Below are 20,222 nucleotides of genomic sequence, written 5' to 3' on the forward strand. Positions count from 1 at the left end.
AGGTGTCCTTAAGTCAGGGACGACCTGTATATGTGACCTGAAAAATGGTCTGATAGCTTTATGATAAATCAAATTATCGTGCACAGCTGTGGTTTCTCATTAGATATTCACATATATATATCATATATACTTGAGTATATACCAACCCAAGTATATGCCAAAGTACCTGATTATATCACAAATAACTGGGAAAACCTATTAACTCGAGTATAAGCCTAGGGTGGGAAACACATTGGTCACAGCCTCCAGCCAGTATAAAGCTGACCAGTCTATATCCCCCAGTATATAGCCAGCCAGCTCCAACCCCCCCCCCCCCCCAGTAAAAAGCCTGCCAGGCCCCTAGTATATAGACTGCCAGTATATAGTTTGCCAGCCCCTGCAATATATAGCCAGCTCATCCCCTCCATTATATAGCTGGCCAGCCCCTACAGTATATAGCCAGCTCATCCTCCCAGTATATAGCCAGCCAGCCCCTGCCTCCAGTATGTCAAGCCTTTAATAAAAACAATTAACATTGTACTCACCTTTCCGATGCCCCCTCTTCTTGCATTGGATGCTCTGCTGCCTCTTCAGGTCTTTCGGGTCCGTCACTGTTTGTGCACCACTGGCATCCCAAGGGGACCCAAAGAGGCACCGAAGCATCCGGAGCAACAAGAGGACCTGCAGGGTGGCGTCGGAATGGTAGAGTACAGTGTTAATTTTTTTATAGACTTGAATATAAGCCTTGTTAGGTTTTTTCAGCACAATTTTTGTATGCAGTACCTTCATTCTCTCGATTATTATTATGTATACAGCTAAATGACCATTCCATACCAAGTATCATAGTATATGGCCTTCATGGTAAAACAATGCAAAAATGTAGAGTAACTGCCTAATAGATGCTTCATGAACATCTTAATGACCACCATCTTGACTTTTCTTGGCAGTCATTGGCAGTCATTTCTTTTGATGCAATGCTTTTCTATGATGTCCTATAAGAAGAAGATGGCAGGACATCAGGTCTTGCTAGTGCTGCTGCTTTGCTGTGTTATCACAGCCCAGCCCTATACCTAACAACAAGAATTAGAAAGCTTAGATCCTGGGTGTTTAACCTCTTAAACACAGTGAGTGAGCTCCCTCTGCCACCGATCGGCATCCTGCAGCTGCTATCATAGAGGGCCATTAATGTCAGAGGCAGTCCAGGGGTACTCTGTGGAATAGAAAAATAGTAGCTGATCGGTTACAGCACTGCACTATATGGGTAGTGCAGTGCATTTTAAAATAGATCAAGTTACCTCCCCTCTGCTTGTGGGGCAAAGTAATAAAATAATGTAAAATAAATAAAGTTTTATGTAAAAATAATAAAGTCTTAAAAAAAATTAAAAACACTAATAAAAATCGGGGAAAAAAAGAAAACATGAAGTCACACACATTTTTACTTCCACACCTGTTCCAAACCAGGCCCCAAAATTATAGTAAGAAAAAAATTGTTTAAATAAATAAAGAAAAAACAATGCATCACGTTCTATGTTAAAGCTGCACCAAAAATAGTTAGTGCACTCTGTCAGATCAGCGCTGAGGGTGCCAGTTTATGAAGAACAGGCACCACAATTGAACCTGTTGCCCACTATGCCCTCTTCAGGCAAACTGCACATATGTGATATGTAACCAAAAAAATGCAATGAGGCAGCACTCCAGTAAGTATAAAGGTGATCTTTTTTCACCCAAAGAAATATAAGGTGCAATGTTTCAGCTCATCCATAAAGCCATTATCAAGGATGCTTGATAATGGCTCTATGGATGAGCTGAAACGTTGCACCTTATTTGCCATGGGTGAATAAAGATCACCTTTATACTTACTGGAGTGCTGTCTTATTGCATTTTTTTGGATATTTGATCTTACAAAATGGTGAATCGGGTTTGTTGGAGGTGTGCACCCACCATTGGACTTTATCCATTATACTCGCTGTGCTGCTCCACAATCGGACTGTTTGTGATATGTAACCATTTATTGTTAGGGATGTTATCCTACACAGCATATCATCCATAAGTGCATATTTTTAAGAATAATAAAAAAAAGTATGTGTATATAGTTTTATTATATTCCTTAAGTTCACTTAATTTGCTCAGATGACAATATGTGTGCTAAGACAAGTTACGAGTGGACACATCTGCATTTCTACCACTAGGAAAACCATTTTGTAACTTTGTGTTTCACTTAGGACAGCACGTGTTTAGTTTGTCACATACACTGATAATGATAATAATAATTCTTTATTTATATAGTGCACACAGATTACGCAGTGCTACACAGAACTTGCCAAATCAGTCCTGTCCCCATGGGGCTCAAAATCTAATCACTGATTTAGTACATACTTGAATCATTCATTCACATTGCAATTGTTTTTACCCAGATTTGTTTAATGCAGTATGGGTTGCCTGACTTTTTGAATTGAAGTCATCAGTGAAACAGATGCCACGCATTGGCTCCCGAGAAGAACATTATTTTGACACATTTCTGTTAAGTGTCAGCAAAATGCACTAATTAACAAGGAAGAGATGCAGCTGTAGCGATCACACCGAGAGGTATCGTAGCAGAAAGATTTCAAATCAAGATATTTCTAGAAAATGTTTATTTCAGTCTTCAGTATTTGCAGTGTAACATTAGGCTTCCAAAAAGAACATTTGATGGTAGCAGTGCACATAGCAAACTGCCACTTTGGTTTGTTATGCTCTGGTGCTTGGAGACTGTCACAGCTTGTCATAAAAACATATATTTGTGGATATAACCCTACATGACAAGGTTTAATCATTCATACTTCAGCATTGTTTCTCCAGGGATTTTTAGTCACCTCAACAAAAAAACTGAAAAAAAAAATGTATGTATAAATTTCCATGTATCCAAATCTGAAATAACTTTATACTTTACTTTTGTTACACACTGATGCACACGTAAAGAACTGTCTGACTTTGTGCTTATGTCCTCCGATTTGAGATGATTTTTTTTACCTTCTTTTCAATGAAAATGCTGTTTCCAGAGTAACTTTTTTATTTATTGTAAAGAAGGCAGCAAAATCATGTTTGCCATCAGAAGTTTTTTTTTTATTCAACTCACGAGATTAGCCACCACCTTGCCCTTTTGGAACAGATCCAGTTCCCCCGCAGAACTCGGGCAATATAACTTTAAAACAATCTGCAATCTAGCTCATAATGATTCACTGAGATCTTCATCCAACAACTCTTTACCATCAATGTAAACCAGACTGGGTAACAAGATATAATTACTTGGGGTCCATGGATAGACTTTAACCCCTTAAGGACTCAGGGTTTTTTCACTAATTTCTCTCTCTCCACCATCAAAAATCCATAACTTTTTAATTTTTTTTTACGTGTACAGAGCTGTGTGAGGGCTTATTTTGTGCGTAACACATTTTACTTTCCTGTGATGTTATTTATTATAAAATGCCCTGTACTGGGAAGCAGGAAAAAAAATCCAAATGTGGAAAATTGAAAAAAAGGCATGTGCGTCACTTTGGGCTGTTTTTACGACTTTCACTCTGCGCTCCAAATAACACCTCTACTTTATTCTTTGGTTCGGTATGATCCCGGTGATACCAAATTTATATAGGTTTTATTGCGTTTTAATACATTTTCAAAAATGAAACGAATGTGTACAAAGAAGAAAAAAAAATTGCCATCTTCTGACGCTAATAACTTTTTCATACTTTGGTGGGTGATGTGTCATTTTTGAGACCATTTTGAGATCTGTGCGACATTTTTGTAACTTTTAATTACATTTTTTATGTTATGTTCTAGGGATTTGAATTTTTAATATTTTATTAATTTTTTAAATTTTTTTTGACTTTTTTTTCACAATTTCTTAGACCCTCTAGGGTACATTAACCCTAGATAGTCAGATTGTTCCTAACATATAATGCAATACTACTGTATTGCAATACTATTGCAGTATATGGAGTTTTTGCATATGATTCATTACAATGAGCCACTGGCATTAACCATTCAGCCTCGGGTCTGAAGAAGACCCGAGGCTGTCATGGAAACCGATCGCTGCCCCCTGATGACGTTCGGGGGAGCGACGATCGGAGGAAACATGATGGCGCCAGTGTGCTGCCACATTCTAAGTGCCGCCAGCGACTTTGCCGCCGGCAAAGAAGAGGTTCACAACCGCAATCGGTGCAAGCACCGACCGCAGTTGATAGCGATGGGTCTTTGCTGCAATATGCAGCAAAGCCCATCTCTGTATGAAGAGGGCTCAGCCCGTGAGCCCTCTTCATACACCATTCACAGCTCTGTGGCGGATGTATCTGTTGCAGAGTGTGAAGGGGTGTCCATCATATTTAAACCCTTTGTTTTTTTGAATTAACATTGTTTATTTGTGATTCTTGATTTACCTTGGATGTACCGCAATGCCATGATACTGGTTTGGTATATAAAGCTTCTATGACAACGCCATTCTTACTATACCCTCTGTCACTATCCCATCTTTTGAGGTCCACACCCGCTGACTTTTATGCCCATTTTCTCTTCATGTGGCTGTAGTTTACCATCCTCCCGTCTCATGCTACAGTTTCTTGACCACTTTGCCTCTTGGCTCCCTCACTTTCTATCCTGTGAGATTCCCACCATCATCAAGGGAGACTTTAACATCCCTATTACTACTCCCATTTCCACTCCTGCCTCTAAGCTCTTATTACTAACTACTTCTCTAGGTCTGTCACAGCTCTCTGATTCTCCCACTCATAATGAGGGAAACATATTCGACATTTCCTGACTTTCTTCAATATTTAATTTTACCAATTCTTCCTTTTTCACTTTCAGACCATAACTTTCTTTCTTTTACTTTTAATAATCCTTCACCAGAATCCATCCATCTATCGTTCATACCGGAACCCAAGTGCCATTTATACTCACAGAAACCTTGTACTCACTGCCCCCCCCATGTCCTCCTTCAACTGTCCAAACCTAGCTACTAACAATTACAATCGTACTGTCAGAAGCACCCTAGATGAGATGGTGACACTCAACACAAACACAGGCAACCTTGGCACACAGACAAAACCATTTTCCTTTTGTGGTGCTCCAGGAGTTCTGCATGTCTGTGGACACAGTAGCTCACATCTGCAGGCATTATACAATTCAAATGTATGCTGAGAACCTATAACTTTGCCCTTCATCTCACTAAACAGGTCTATTTCACTAATCTAATATTTTCTTTCTCTAACAATCTCAAAAGGCTCTTCAATACTTTTCACTCCTTACTAACACCAAAGGTGCAGCCATCTTTTACAGGTCTTGGGGCTAAAAATATGGCCCCCTACTTTAAAGATTAAATTGATTGCATTCACCAGGAAATAATTTCTCAATCCACTCACTCCATTAATCTCCTTCCTTTGAGTACCTCACCCTGCTTTCTCTCTTCCTTTGGATCAATAATAGAGAAAGAAGTGTTAAGGCTTTCTTTTACTTGCTCCACTACCGGCATCAGTGACCCCATCCTCTTACACTTTATACAGTCCCTCTCCCCAGAAATCACTTCTCACCTCATTAAAATCTTCAACCTCTCTCTTCTGGTGTCATTTCCCAAACTCTTTTCTTGACTAACCAGCTAACTCCCTCCTTGATACACTAAAATCTCATTTTCGTACTATGCACTTTTCTGAATCTACCCTTACTAAAGTCTGAATGATCTCCTCACTGCTAAATCCAAAGTTAACTATTCTCTCCTCATTCTTCTGGATCTCTCGGCAGCATTTGATACTGTGGACCACCAGCTCCTCCTCAGGCTGCTTCGCACTATTGGCCTAAAGGACACTGTACTCTTTTGGTTTTCCTCTCTCTCTGACTGCACTTTCAGAGTCAGTTTTTTTTGGATCTCTCTGTTCTCATCATCCACTGTCAGGGTTCCTCAGGGCACAATCCTACTTCCTTTACTCTTTTCTCTCTATACTGCCCTCATTAGAAAAACCATCAGCAGATATGATTTCCAGTATCATCTTTATGCTCATGATACCCAGCTGTATACATCTGCACATAATATGCCCCCTGTCTTCTTTCAGAACACTAGTGATTGTTTCTCTATCATCTTTTACATCATGTCCTCTCTCTTCTTGAAACTTATCTTTCATAGACTGAACTTGTATTTACACCATCTACTAACTGACTCAATGCTGACCTCTATACCATGCTCTTTAGGATCACTATAACATTCAGGCCACAGGCCCGCTGTCTTGGGGTTTTGTTGGACTCTGAACTCTCCTTTGCACCACTTATTCAATCTCTTGCTTGCTCTTGCCATATGCATCTCAGAAACATCTCCAGAATCCTCCTATTTCTTACAACTGAAAGCTCTTAAATGCTAATTGTTGCACTTATTCACTCTCGAATAGACTACTGTAACTCCCTACTAATCGGCCTTCCACTCACTAAACTCTCTCCTCTACAGTCTATCCTTAATGCAGCAGCCAGGCTGTTCTTTAAGACCAAACACTATACAGATGCCTCCAGTTTGTGCCAATCACTGCACTGGCTGCCTGTTTTCTTCTAAATACAGTTTAAAATAATAACCCTGATCCACAAAGCTATGCATAATACTGAACCACCCTACCTCTCCACTGTTATCTCAGTCCAACCCATGCTACTTGATCTGCCACTGATGTTAGATTAATGTTAGATTAATGTCTACCTTAATTCAACCTCTACTACTACTGGACTTCTCCTGAGCTGCACCATTTCTCTTGAATGCCCTTCCCCAGACTAATACCCAACCTCCAAAGTTTCAAATGTGCTCTTAAAACCCATCTCGTTAGGCAAACCCATCACACTCTCTAACTGCATGGAATTTCAAATCTCTCTTTACTAACCCATCCTATGTTATTCTCCCATCTGTTATCCAGCAAACACCAGATATATACCAAGCTCAAGGCTTCTCTGCAGTCCCATTGACTTTGGACTTTGTATATAAATGGCAGCTGATGGCCGGACCATTATAAAAGCTCTTATACCTTGTGTGTAATCCCCTCATCCGTATAGACTGTAAGCTCTTGCAAGCAGGGACCTCACTCCTATTGTTCCAAATTATGGTTTGTACTTTTTAATGTAGTATGTTATCTGTATATGTCCCCTATGATTTGTAAAGCACTACAGAATATGATGGCGCTTTAAAAACAAAGATTATTATTATAAGTAATGAAATATCCATATGTTATCTAGGCCTTATCGGAATACTTCTTTGCTTTCTCCAGTTTGGACACCCGTGTTTTATTGAAATCCTAACTCTAAAAAGGAATGATTAAAAAAATCAGGGAGTGCAACAAAAACCCCTGAAGTAGGTGTGAACTTGGTTCAACAGCATTGCTAAGTGAAGCCTGTTCCTTTAAAACTCTACAGGTGACTTCTTATATCAGTCAGCCGCAGGTCGGCTGCTTCTGCCCTGACTTTATACTTAATTAAAAGCTACATTTTACACTAAAACTGTTTCTTCCCATTCCCTAAACTATGCATTGTGTAACCTGTAGTTGATGACAGCTTATTTCTCCTGCACTTCTCTCCTCTACTTACATCCCTGACAGTTAGTTAGTTAGTGAAAAAGTAGACCCAACTCGGAGTTATCACTGCTAAAAGTATGATTATAAAATCGAATAAGTAGCGCTAAGTGGACCTGAACTTCACTAATCACTACAGTTAGGCAGCTCACGTAAATTCTGTATAAGAAGAGCGGATTAAAACAATATTACAGACGAGAGTGAACTTATGTAGAGGCCTTAACTGAAGATAAGGGTGGGTAGAAAGATAGAATACTTGCTATTTTCAGGGCATGAGGCTGTAATATGGAAGAACAGCTAGAAATTTTAAATAATTACCCTGTATAAGGATTTTTGTTTAAGGATCATTGTGAGAATTGACAATCCTTTCCAAAATGGTGGTGCACAGCTCTGCTAGCATGTCGTCCCTGATGACTTTGCCAGTGGCATTTAAACAGTTAAGACCTGTCAGGATCCAGGATCAGTGGATCTTCTGGACCACTGCTGGAGTTGGTACTAGCCGACACCTGGGACCGGAATCTAAGTGGCACCGGGTCGTCACCAGAGCCCGCTGCAAAGCGGGATGGTCTTGCTGTGGCGGGGTACCACCAGGTCGTTCCACATGTGCAACTAGCCCATGGTGGCAGCTGAGGTCGAGGTACCTTAGCAGAAGACAGTCTTGTGGTCAGGTTCAGGCACAGGGTCAGGGCAGGCAACAGAGATGCAAGTTCAACTCCAATCCGAAACCAGCAACGTGAAGTCCAGGCAGAAAGGAATGGGAACACAGGAACAGACAGGAACACACAGGAGCACAGAAACAGGAACACAGGAACACGGGAACAGGAACACAGGAACACACAGGAGCACGGGAACTGGAACACAGGAACACGGGAACAGGAACTCAGGAACACACAGAACACAGGAACATGGGAAGTCAGGAGCAGGAACACACAGGAACACAGGAATATCGCAGCGGAGCGTAGGCACATAGATCCGGCAGGGAGTGCACGAAGAGGAAGGCTTAAATAATTTTGCAGAAAATGGCCAGCAGCAATTAACGGCGTGCTGGCCCTTTCAATTTACTGAAGGCGCTGCACACGCCCTAGGAGACGGGGACGCGGGTGCCATGCTGCAGAAGTCTGCACTGGATCTCTGCATGGTGAGTGACTCACCGGGGAACCAGGGCAGCGGAGAGGGGCATGAGTGTGCCTGCAACCCCAGAGATAGGTCGCAGGAGCACCCATGACAAGACCTGTCAATAGTGCTGGTACTTAGTATCATTGATGTAAATTATATCGACCTCTACAATGCAAAGTGTTTGGATGTACATGTTTTTTGTCATGTTATTATCAATATTTTTATGATGGATTGGCCTCTAATTAAGTTTTATTGACCTGGATGTTTTTGCTAGAATTCTGTGTATTTGATAGACTATTTTATTCTACACAGATAATAAAAATTGAATTTAGAAACATCTTTCTGCAAAAATAAAATAACGAATGGAGAAATGTCAGCGTGAACGGAGCTTATATGAACATGTTTAAACTTTTAAACTTTAGAGTTTGTTTAACTTTGAATAATTAGAAGCAAAAATAGGTTAGCCTTTACAATGATCCAGAGAAGTCAGAGTTCTCAACTATAAAGGTCTTCCTTCAGTAAAAACACTAAATATTATATAAAATGACAACTATAATCTGGAAAAGCCATCAATTTTAATTGGTATTGGATATAAATTTAACAGATAAATGTGCTCATATTGAAAGAAAAATCTTTATTATCCAAGAATAGCTGTAGCAGAGCTTTAAGCCAATAACAAAGTCAGATCTGGTTTAAATTATGCTTATGTCTTAAAATCAACGCACACTTGAAAATTACGGTACATTAAAATGAAATGGTTAAATTAGTTAATCCAACATAATTTACTGAGATAATTACAGAACAATGTTAAGCATGTATGCTTTAAGGTTAAAGTCAGTGCTATAATCTTTTCAAAAGGTCAGTTATCTATATGGAGCTGTAGCTTATATCTTGTGCCTTGTATGATGCTGGAGCTCATCAGATAAAATTTATAGGGGGACATGCATCTTAGTTTTATTTTCTTTTGATGTATAGTTAAGACTTTTGGTGGGTCATTTTTTGCGCCTCATGTATGATCTTATTATGTCTTTTTTCTTGTATACATGTTTAGTTTTTCCTATCCAGGCAGGTGCAAATTTTGGCTTTTTTGAGACTTTGTTGCAAATGTATCATATCCACATGTACATAAGTCATGTGAGGAAGTTATATGCAGGAATGAGACTACTATAAATTTTGGATTTGAGGTCATAGTCTGCATTTTTAAGCTTTTAGTCACACCCCAGGGGGATGACATATAAGGATGAGGTTACACATGGCATTTGTGCGTTTTACATTTTACCTTGTGTTTAGAAGGTATTTTTTCTTCATTGTTGAAAGTCTAAGCACCTATATTAACATTTTAACAGCTGCCTACACTTCCAGCAATGAAGAAAAAATGCTTTCTAATCAACCAAACGCAAAGTAAAATATAAAACACATGCATTTCTGCAAACGCCTCTAATGCCATGGGTGACTACACCCTTTGAAGTAACCAATAAATTTCAATAGAATGTGAATGCAAAAATGTAGAATTTTTTTTTAAAAACCTAACTTTTAAAGCATGTTAAATAATTACAATTTACATGTTAAAATAGGGTCCATTAAAAAATATCTTTCCTTTGTATCTGACCTTGATCAGGTGCAGATTTGCACCTGAAAAGTCGCAATAATAGATTAAAAAAAAAAATAGATAGGTGAAAAGTTGCACAGAATATCTGGAAAATAAAAGTATATAAGGCACACTGCATAAGGTGAAGCCAAAGATGTACTGGTAAAAAAATCGCTAAAAGCAAAAGGTTGCAAAAAAGAAAGAAAAAAGAAGCAGAAATAAAGCTATATGTTCCCCATAGAGTGGAACAATTTCTATAAAATTGCTAGCTTTTTTTAGATTTTAAACAACCACTGGAATTCAATAATTAACCCATTAATCTCTTACTGCTCAGAAAGGCACTATTATATTAGCCACATAAGAGCTATATTAGTATACTGGCACAGGTCATGCCTAAGCTTTAGCTGTCATCTGGTTCTTACTATCTAGATGCCTTGATTAATAATGATTGTGGCATTTTAGTGTTAGAAGGGGTACCTCCTCCATTGTACCAAGATGAGGGAGAACCAAGGTGCCAGGCTAAATGTCATCTACTGAAATGTACAACATTCTGCCATAGACGTTTATGGAGTAAATTCTAAAAGTAATTGTCATCTTGTGGAAATTGTTAAAATGCATTTATCAGTTTCAAAAATATAAAACAATATAAAAATAAAGAGGCTGAGCACTGACCCCTTCCCCCACACTAAGTCTGGGAAATTATTTTTGGGAGCAGAAACATATGTATTTCAGATTCATAAGATATGTAGTCTTTCACAAAAATGAATTTTATACCTTCGCATGGGTCAGGTTTTGGACAGGAAGTAAGAGTTCTCCTTAAAGAGACCTTGCCAATTAAGGCCAACTTGTAAGCGTGTGGAGACTCATAGCCTTTGACATTGTTTTCCAGCATGGAACATTGAAAGGCAGCCCCTTTAACATCAAGCATTACGTTCAAGAAATCCTGATGTGAGATTAAAGCCAAACCAGTATATCTATTCCAGAAGGAACAGATTCCCAACTCTAGATGGGAACGTTTCAACGTTGTTTTTTCTCTTCAATACAGCTTAGGAAACTGGTTTGGCTGAGTTCTCCTTACAATAAATTGGCCAAATAAAGCCACCTAGTAGGACTTATTGATGCTCCTCCAGGAGATTCTGGGAAATATGCAAATATGTCTTCCAGGATGGGACAAGGAAAACAATGCCTATGTTTGCTACTTTGACCCATCCTGGAAAATGTATTTGTAAATGTGGTGGTTTCGCTCTTACAGTCTCATTTAATGACAACTTTCAACATTATACACACGTAAATTAGTCTCTGAGGATCTAAATAAAATTAGTTTGCTGTACATAAAGATGGCCGAGGCTATAAGAAGATTACCAACACTTTGAATCTGAGTTATGGAGTGGCCTTGACCATTCAGCGGATTAAGAAGACAGGTTCCACGTGAAACAGATTTCCCTGTGGTGAGAGTCACAACCATAGGTTGTATTTTCAAAATAGATGCATGAGTGATGCCAGCATTGCTACAGATGTTAGAGAGATAGAGGAGGAGAGCTAAGCCTGTGCACAGACCATACTCCAAACACTATCAAATTGGTTTGCATGACTTTTATCTCTGATGTCATCTTCTAAAGATGGTGTCAAGCATGTGTGAGGTGAAGAGTACAAGTGAGTCTTGCCTTCATGGTGGTGAAGTTGTCATAGTTTGGTGCTGTAACAGAGTATGGTGGGGAGCTATAATGCACCATTAACCATGAATCCCAACATGTAAACTAACATCCTGAAACAGAGTATGCTCCCATCCCTTAGGAAAATGGACAGCAGGGCAACATTCGAAATGATAAATACATCAAACACACAACCAAGACAACCACTGCCTTGGTAGAGAAAAGGGTGAAGTTGCTGGGCTCCCATGCCTGTCTACTGACCTAAGCTCTGTTGAACATTTTTGGGGCAGAGCTGCCGGAATGTAGGTGCCGACATGCATGCGTCCAAAGTTGTTTGAATGCCGCTAGCAACTTTGCCACATCTAAACAGTTAACACCTGCAATCAGTACTGAGTGTTATTGGTTGGGATCCGTGTTCGGCATCCAAACCCGGTCTCAAATAGGATTTTAAAATTTGAATTTTGTCATCACTAGTCATGTCTTCAGTGTTGTTGCATGAAAAGCTATAAAAACTTAATTCAAAAAATGCCAGGGTTGTACTCAATTTTGCGATACACTGTAACACCTAGTACGCTATTTAAAAGATTGAACATAGTATTGCAGATAATTCATTTTTCATTATCCTCATCTGCATGTTCTAGAATATAGAACATTTTATACATATTGGGCACATTTATTAAGGTGCTTGCGCTAGTTTTTTGGTGGACTTTTATGGTGCACATTTTTTCAGTGCAAACTGCTTGCGCATGTATTTAAGAAGTGTCAGCACCACATTTGTGTTGCATGCAACCATTTTGCGTCGCAGCTGCACTCTTCTGCATGCAACACAAATTTCTGCACTGAAATGGGTATTCCGCTGCTCTGTCGGACCTTGCGCCAGAATTATCATGCAAAGTCTGACAGAAATGTGTCCAACGCCCTATGTTAAAGGTTCCCCCGAAAAAAAGTTGGTGCATGAAGAATATGCGCCAGAAATCCTGCACACTTTACAAGCAAACTGGACATAGTGCATTTTTTACTAAATGTGGGCTATGATGTGTTGTTTGAATTTGTGTTGTTTGAATACTATTTCTGTTTTTTTTTTTTTAAAAAGGATTGAATCATTGCAAAGAAATGGCAAGTGTATCCAAGCTCTACAGAAAGGTGCCTGAAACATCATCCATACAAAATAAAATGACAAAAAGAGTTTGGGGTCAGCAGTATTGTTGCTTTGAAACATTTTTTCATTCATACTATAATGATGATAGAATACTTTTTGTCAAATGTTTGCTTTTATAAATGATTCAATTATCATACTTGTGTATTGAAATTACAGTGTATCATGATATCTGCAAGTACAAAATCTTCAGGTTAGCATTTGATGAAGCATATGCAAGTGACCTTCTGGCTATAATTTCCAGAGATGCCAGATGATGCTGGATTAGACTGGATCAAGGACAAGCAGTTTTACCTTGTTTTACATAACATATTATTGAGTGATACATGACAGTGACAGTGCCTTACTGAAACCACTAACGGCAACATCCTATTGTTCCTACATAATCCATAAATGATCAAATAATTAGAGATGAGCTAGTATACTCTTCCGAGCTTGATGCTCGTTCAAGTATTAGCATATTCGAAATGGCTCGTTGCTCGGACGAGTATTTCGCCTGCTAGATAACAAGCTTTCACTTAAGGAAACACAGTGAAAACAGTGAAGACAGTAAACACAGGATCATTTAAATGAAGAACACAGTGAAGAACACATTGCAGATGTTCCGTACATCTCCTAACTTATCAGAAGACATTAGTACCAAACAGTGTTCTTCACAATAGTATGTGAAGAACAATATGTGTGAAGAACACATTGCAGATGTATGGAAACAACTGCAATGTGTTCTTCACACATATTGTTCTTCACATACTATTGTGAAGATGCCTCCTAGTTACAAAAGGACCTCTGGATGTTGGTAATTTTCTATACTTCAGCCGTAGGCTACAAAAAAACGGCTATAACAATAATCAAAGATGTATACAATTAATTAATTAATTATTGATAATCCTGGTTCTTATGACAATCCAACATTTTTTAAATCAAATTGTCACCGAGACCAAAAAAATAATTTCCTGGAGCTACAATTATAAAATATACAGTTCTGACTTACATTCAAATTCAACTTAAGAACAAACCTACAGAACCTATCTTGAACATAATCCAGGGACTGCCTGTATTTGTAAAAACTGGGAATAGTATCACTGAAGCCTTCATATTTTAACTATGCTATTAATAATAAAAAATACAAAGATGAACCTCATCATAAGGATGGAGGAGAAGATAGCCATGGAACACCCGGTAGAGTTACAGATTTATGGTTGCCTATGATTTGGTCTCCATGGATAGACTTCCGAAGCTCAGTGGAATTTGGCACATGGATCTCGGTGCATTAACTTTATTTCTGTAGGCACTGTATTCCTATGGCAAACTCTTATTTCTCACCATGTGACGATGATGTTGATGGCTATCTTTACTTTCTTTTCTTTCCCTCCCCTCCCTTCCACTTTTGCTCTTACGTATATCCCTGTTGTTTCCTGTAATTTGCTTTCTTGTTCTTTCCTTTTGTGGTTCCTTGATCTTCTCTCGTTTATGTCACCCCCTGCATGCTCTGTTTATACCATTCTAAGTGAGCATATAGATTCTTTTATTCCTTGAAGTGAGAGTTTGTATTGTGATGATTAAATTTTCGTGTTCATTTTTGGTGATATTCCTTTATTGCCCATTCCCACTGTTGGGAAAGTTGTCTTATGCATTATGAAAATTGCATTCCTGTTCCCAGCACCTTTGTATGTTATATGCCTTAATATAACGCAATAAACAATGACCATTTGAATAAGCAATTCTGAAGATGTTTTGGAAGGCTCCCAGGTAAAGCTTTGTTGGTCCACAGCACAACTACGTTATTGAGAGAAGCGAAATTTGGTTTCTTCTTTATTCCCCTATTGTATGTTATATGATTCAGCATATTGAGGGTTATGTCATATATTGCTAAAAACACACAGATTTGGGGAGATTTATCAATGTGTTAAGCTGATTTTCAGATTTTTTTGTGTGTGTCTGTGTAGTGACTCTTGGTTTTTGCACAGGTTTTTATGCGTCTGTTTAGCAATGTGCAATCAAACTTGCCAGGACTGAAATCACTGGGTTTTGTACTTCAAATGCCACAATAAAAAATGCAATTGCTCATTATTGATTGGTTTAGCACCTGATTCAGTGCATTTTGTGGCAGATTCAGTAGGGTTTTTTGTAACTGTTTGTGGAAAAAGTCACAATTTACATTTGTTGCATGGGACTTTTAGGCAACAAAAAAGGATCAAATTCCACTGCAAAGCCAGATATACAATAAATTAGTTCCAAAAAGTTGCCAGAGCCAAGTGAAAAATAAACACTCAAAAAAAGCCAAAAGTAGTCATAAATTCCCCCTATTGTACTTGAGACAAAATAGGGGGTAGCCACTGTTTTCTCTTTTTTTTCCAGGTATAACTGGGCAACTCTTTTAAATAACAAAGCTGAAGTTTATGGGAGATTAAAGGTGAATGGAAGACCCTTTTTTAGTTTCCATCATTCTCTCTTAGGTGGCCATGCTGCACATTTTATTATAAAGCCGACCCTGCTGGGCATTTATTTTCATTTAATGAGTGGCTATGGTGGACATTTTATTATTAAAGTGCAATTACTGCTGGAAATTCCATTGATAAGGGGAGATTATTGGCCATTATTGTTGCTGTATTTCCCACCCTACTAGGCTTATACTCGAGTCAATAAGTTTTCCCAGTTATTTGCGATATAATCAGGTACTTTGGCATATACTTGGGTTGGCATATACTTAAGTATATATGGTATATATATGTGAATATCTGATGAGAAACCACAGCTGTGCATCATAAAGCTAACAGTATGCTGACAACCCTTTTCCTACGAACTTTTGAGAAAGACTTAATTTTTCCTTGCTCAAAAAGTTCATAATTCAATAGTAAATTGGGTGCGTTCCAAAATTTACTGAATTATTGCCACCACAAGCCAGATAAATTCCCTTCAAGTGTGAATGACAATGTATTTCCCATATTTTCCCCTCCCATATGAATTATGCTATTTTAATCAGCAATTAAAAATTAATTATTAAATAATGATTTCTAGAAAAGGTAATAAAATCCTTATTGTTTTATTTTTAAAACACATTTATAGACAACATCGATGACAAAAGATGTCAGAGTTGAAGTAATTATTAAAAAAGGAAGAAACTATTACAGGACACTGTCAATACACAGACACTTGTTGTGAGATAACTCATGTTATGTTGAAATTAGATTTAATAAAAAGTGATTGAAAACAGAAACAGAGTATAAAATATAAATTGAGAAGAAAACCTAATTATATATTATTACTGATAATTTGTCTTCCAAGTAATAACGCCAATATTGAAGTTACAAGTCATCTACCTGATTACTTGACACATGTTTTCTGTCATAAAACAGAAGTGAAATGTTTTTGTCCCTATTATTGCTGTTTATTTTCCTCTGGAGTGTAAGTCTGCGGGAGAAGATACAAGTGATATTTCATATTAAAGTGGGGTACACTAAATGGTAGGATGACAGATTATCTTGAACTCAGTTGTGTTTGTATAAACAGCTGTGAAAAGATGTGGTGGTTCTGTTTTTTTTCTTTTAATACATGCAAAAGATAAGGGAAATTGAATATCTAAGTACATTTTCGTAGATAGAAAAAAATAAATCTGTGCTTCTGGCACCACCTTTTAGACATTAGTTAAATGAGTTGTCCACTTTCAGAAAATAATTGATATGGTTTGTGTAATGAAAAGTTATTCAATTTTCTAATATACTTTCTGTATCAATTCCTCACAGTTTTCTAGATCTCTGCTTGCTTCTATCAAAAGCTTCTATGTTTACACTGGATAGAAATCTGTCCATGAGCTGTTATAATCACACAGCTCTAATAATGGCTTGTGCATCTGCCTGTCCATCACAGAACCATGAATAGATTTCTATCCAGTGGAAGTAAACATAGAAGCTTTCTATAGAAGGAGAGCAGGCAGAAATCAAGAGAACCATGAGGAATACAGAAAATATTTTGGAAAATTGATATAGTTTATGTAAAGAAAAATTTTACAATTATTTAATGAGAGTGGACAACCCTTTAAGTTTATGATTCCATGACCTGTAAAGGTGTTCTTTAATCTCTTGCCACTGATGGCCTTTATCCAGTATCTCTATCCATTTTTGCTCCCCTCCATCAAAAATCTTCTACCCCTGAGGAAGTCTCCTAGTAGGAGACGGAACGCGTGGGGAGCCCTCCACCCCCTCCACCTCCATTCCGTTACCTCACCCAGTGATCTTTTCTCCACCGATTGGAACACCATGGTTCCATGTGCAGCGTAATGTATCTAGGCCTCATGGGGGATCCATTCACTGTTGTATATCATGCACTTTAATTGTGTTTATCCTTTTGCCCCTCATTGGGACTAGCTAGCACACAGTCAGGTGTTTAGAAGTTACCTTTGGGAATACTATATTCAGTGTGTGAGGGGGTGTTGTTGGTGTATACTTACCTGTGTAACCAACGTGGCATTTTTTGTATGTACTTTGTACTTTTTAATTGATTTTAATTGTGAGTTTGTCTTGTATATCATTTGTGGTAACCCAATAAAGATTTATTTTGTTTTGATGCCATTTTTAGTTTTTCACTTTCTAATTTTTTTGCAAATTGGCTCATTAGAATAAAATATTTTTATGGAAGAAAATATATATCAAGAAAGAGAATTTTTCATTTGGGAAAACAATTATTTTCTGTACATACTCCCAATACTCTTAGGTGAGGACACATACAGCTAGCACAATACATGGTTTAGATCAATTTCCTTTTAGAGGAGGTATTCTTTCAATTTTCAGTTATTTTATTGTGTATTTTTAATTTGAAAAAGAAGTTTCCATACTTTTTACGCTTGTTACATGGACGGCAGTGCTGTGACATGATTAGGGGCTCTTATGAATACCCTGTTTCACCGGAAATAAGACCCTTATTTACTAAGGGTCCGCGGATTGCACTTTCATTGGATTGTCAAAAGTTTGGGGGATTTGCGCCACTGTGACAGGTATTTAACTGGGGATTGTGTCGCATGTGATTGGCTTGGACTGGCTTTCATTCAACAGAAATAGTGGGACGGGCCGTCGGACAATTCGATTTACTCGGACTGAGAGCAGGATTTAAAATTTTAATTGTGTCTCAAGACAATGCACTTACATGCACCAGGAAGGAGAAGGTGAACTCCGGCTGACCTGAGCAGAGAAGGGACACATGCAGGATATCGGTCGCACGATCTTCGTGAATCGCAGCAGAGTGCATTCAGAGCGGACAATGCACATTTGGGGATCATGACAGGACAGGTGAGTAAATGTGTGCCAGTGTCTTTAATTTTTGCTTCTAAAGATGCACTAGGTCTTCTTTTCAGGGAAAGTCTTATTTTTCCATTAACAAATATTCACATTTATTGTTGAACAAAAAAATACAATTTATTAATAAACTCTAGTCTTGTCATTACATCCATCAGCATAACCAGTCAAACTCTGAATTCCACCAAATATTTCTTTTGACTCAACTTACATGTACACAAATTTATGGTACATTTATTGATCCTGGTGTTTATGAACAAAAAGCAAAACAGTCATAGCAACAACTTCTGTAAGATCCTTAGAACTGTCCAAGCGCTGAATACATGTTTATTTTTGCTACATTTTTGATGGAATTCAAAGACAGTCACATCATTATCCAAACCCTGAACTTCATGCTGAATTTCCTGTGACTCCATTTCTTGTAGAATCTTTTAGAATCATTGGTCCCAATCTATCATGTTTAGCACTTTCTTAAATGATCCCTTCTAGTCAGCACTTCCTCAGATAGCTGCTCATAGCACATTTGCCGCACAGCAGTGACTTTATTCCATGAAGTCCTCACCCATGTCACAACGTCTTGCAGCATCTAAAAAATCTACTAATACTTATGTATGGCCTTGGGGGAGCTGCTACAATGACTGCTACAAGGTCTTATTTTCAGGGGAGGTCTTATAGTTCTAAGCTTAAAAAAATTGCATTAGGTCCATTTTTTTTGGGGGGGGGTGTCTTATTTTCAGGAACACGGGGTAGATACTGCTTTTACCCCAACCTTCCCTGTTCTCCATTCACTACTCATATTAGTTTCATCTATGTATATAATTTGCAGGTACTTTCATATGCTACTTTTTTAGTTGCTACTGGCAATGGCATTTTTCTGTGCCAATTAGACATTGGGAGTTTATTTTCTCTTCATTTCTGACAATAATATGGTATTTTAATAGTTTTTATTACATGTTACACTTTAAGGTCTGCCAATTCTTCTGTAACTGCTTATTCATGCAAATAATATCTTTTCAGGGTTTTTTTTTCAGTTATATTGTTTCTGGAAAATACTAGGCAAAATTATTCATAAATAAGCATTTCAAGTGTCAATATCAAATGAGAAAAGAAACTTTTCACCAAGGTTAAAAATACCTTGTTTACTGGAAACTGGAAATCAACATGTGCGTCGCTCTATTAGATAGTGCTACAAATGAATTATACCAATTACCAGTTTTCTAGCTCTCAAAGGAAGAACTATTTTGTTCACTCACCTTCTCTGATGGGCAAGATTTAAACCTGCGGTGTGAACGTAAATCTCAATTAGTGTAATTTATGTATCCTTGGATGTCAATCATTAGCGTTGAGAGGTGGGACTTACGGCTCTGTACATTAATTAAGAGCATATCTCAGTAGAGTAATCTTCTACCTAAGGGATAAAAAGGAAGTTTTAATTAGATTTCGGAAGACAGGATGTCATATGTAAAATGTAAGAATGATTTTAGTTCTTTTACAAAAGTTGTATTTCATTAATTTATAAAGAAACTATCACAAAAGAATATTATTAATGGTCACGCACAAATATCAGTCCCTCATTCAATTTATAGAGTAAAGTCAAAAAGGTGAAGTTAGGAATATTGCAATTTTAAAGCTCTTAAGTAGAGTCACTGATGCATAGTCTAAATTGAATGAATGGCAAACTGTATAAACTGTTGACCCTTCACAGTCACAAGATAAAGTAAAGGGTCAAACTAATAGATGTTATATATGCTGAGGATGGTTTCCACTGGCTTCAAAAATAAATTATACAAGAATGAGTAAAAAAAAATTGGTAGTTGATGATTTAAAACAAATGGAGACCATTCAAAATTAAATTGGAATTTTCTCTCATATTTCTTAAAG

General features: G+C 37.8%; 1 protein-coding gene across 1 annotated transcript in view; it reads right to left on the reverse strand.

The window, feature by feature from the left end:
- TENM3 (teneurin transmembrane protein 3) overlaps positions 1–19,724 on the reverse strand; it is a 1,383,253-nt gene extending 1,363,529 nt beyond the window's left edge. Inside the window, exon 1 of the mRNA XM_072123399.1 lies at positions 19,595–19,724. The gene's annotated coding sequence lies outside the window, so the exon portion shown is untranslated. The remainder of the gene's footprint in view (positions 1–19,594) is intronic.
- Between the last annotated feature and the right edge of the window lie 498 nt (positions 19,725–20,222).

Source organism: Engystomops pustulosus, chromosome 1, assembly GCF_040894005.1.
Source record: "Engystomops pustulosus chromosome 1, aEngPut4.maternal, whole genome shotgun sequence".
NCBI classification, from domain to species: Eukaryota; Metazoa; Chordata; class Amphibia; order Anura; family Leptodactylidae; genus Engystomops; species Engystomops pustulosus.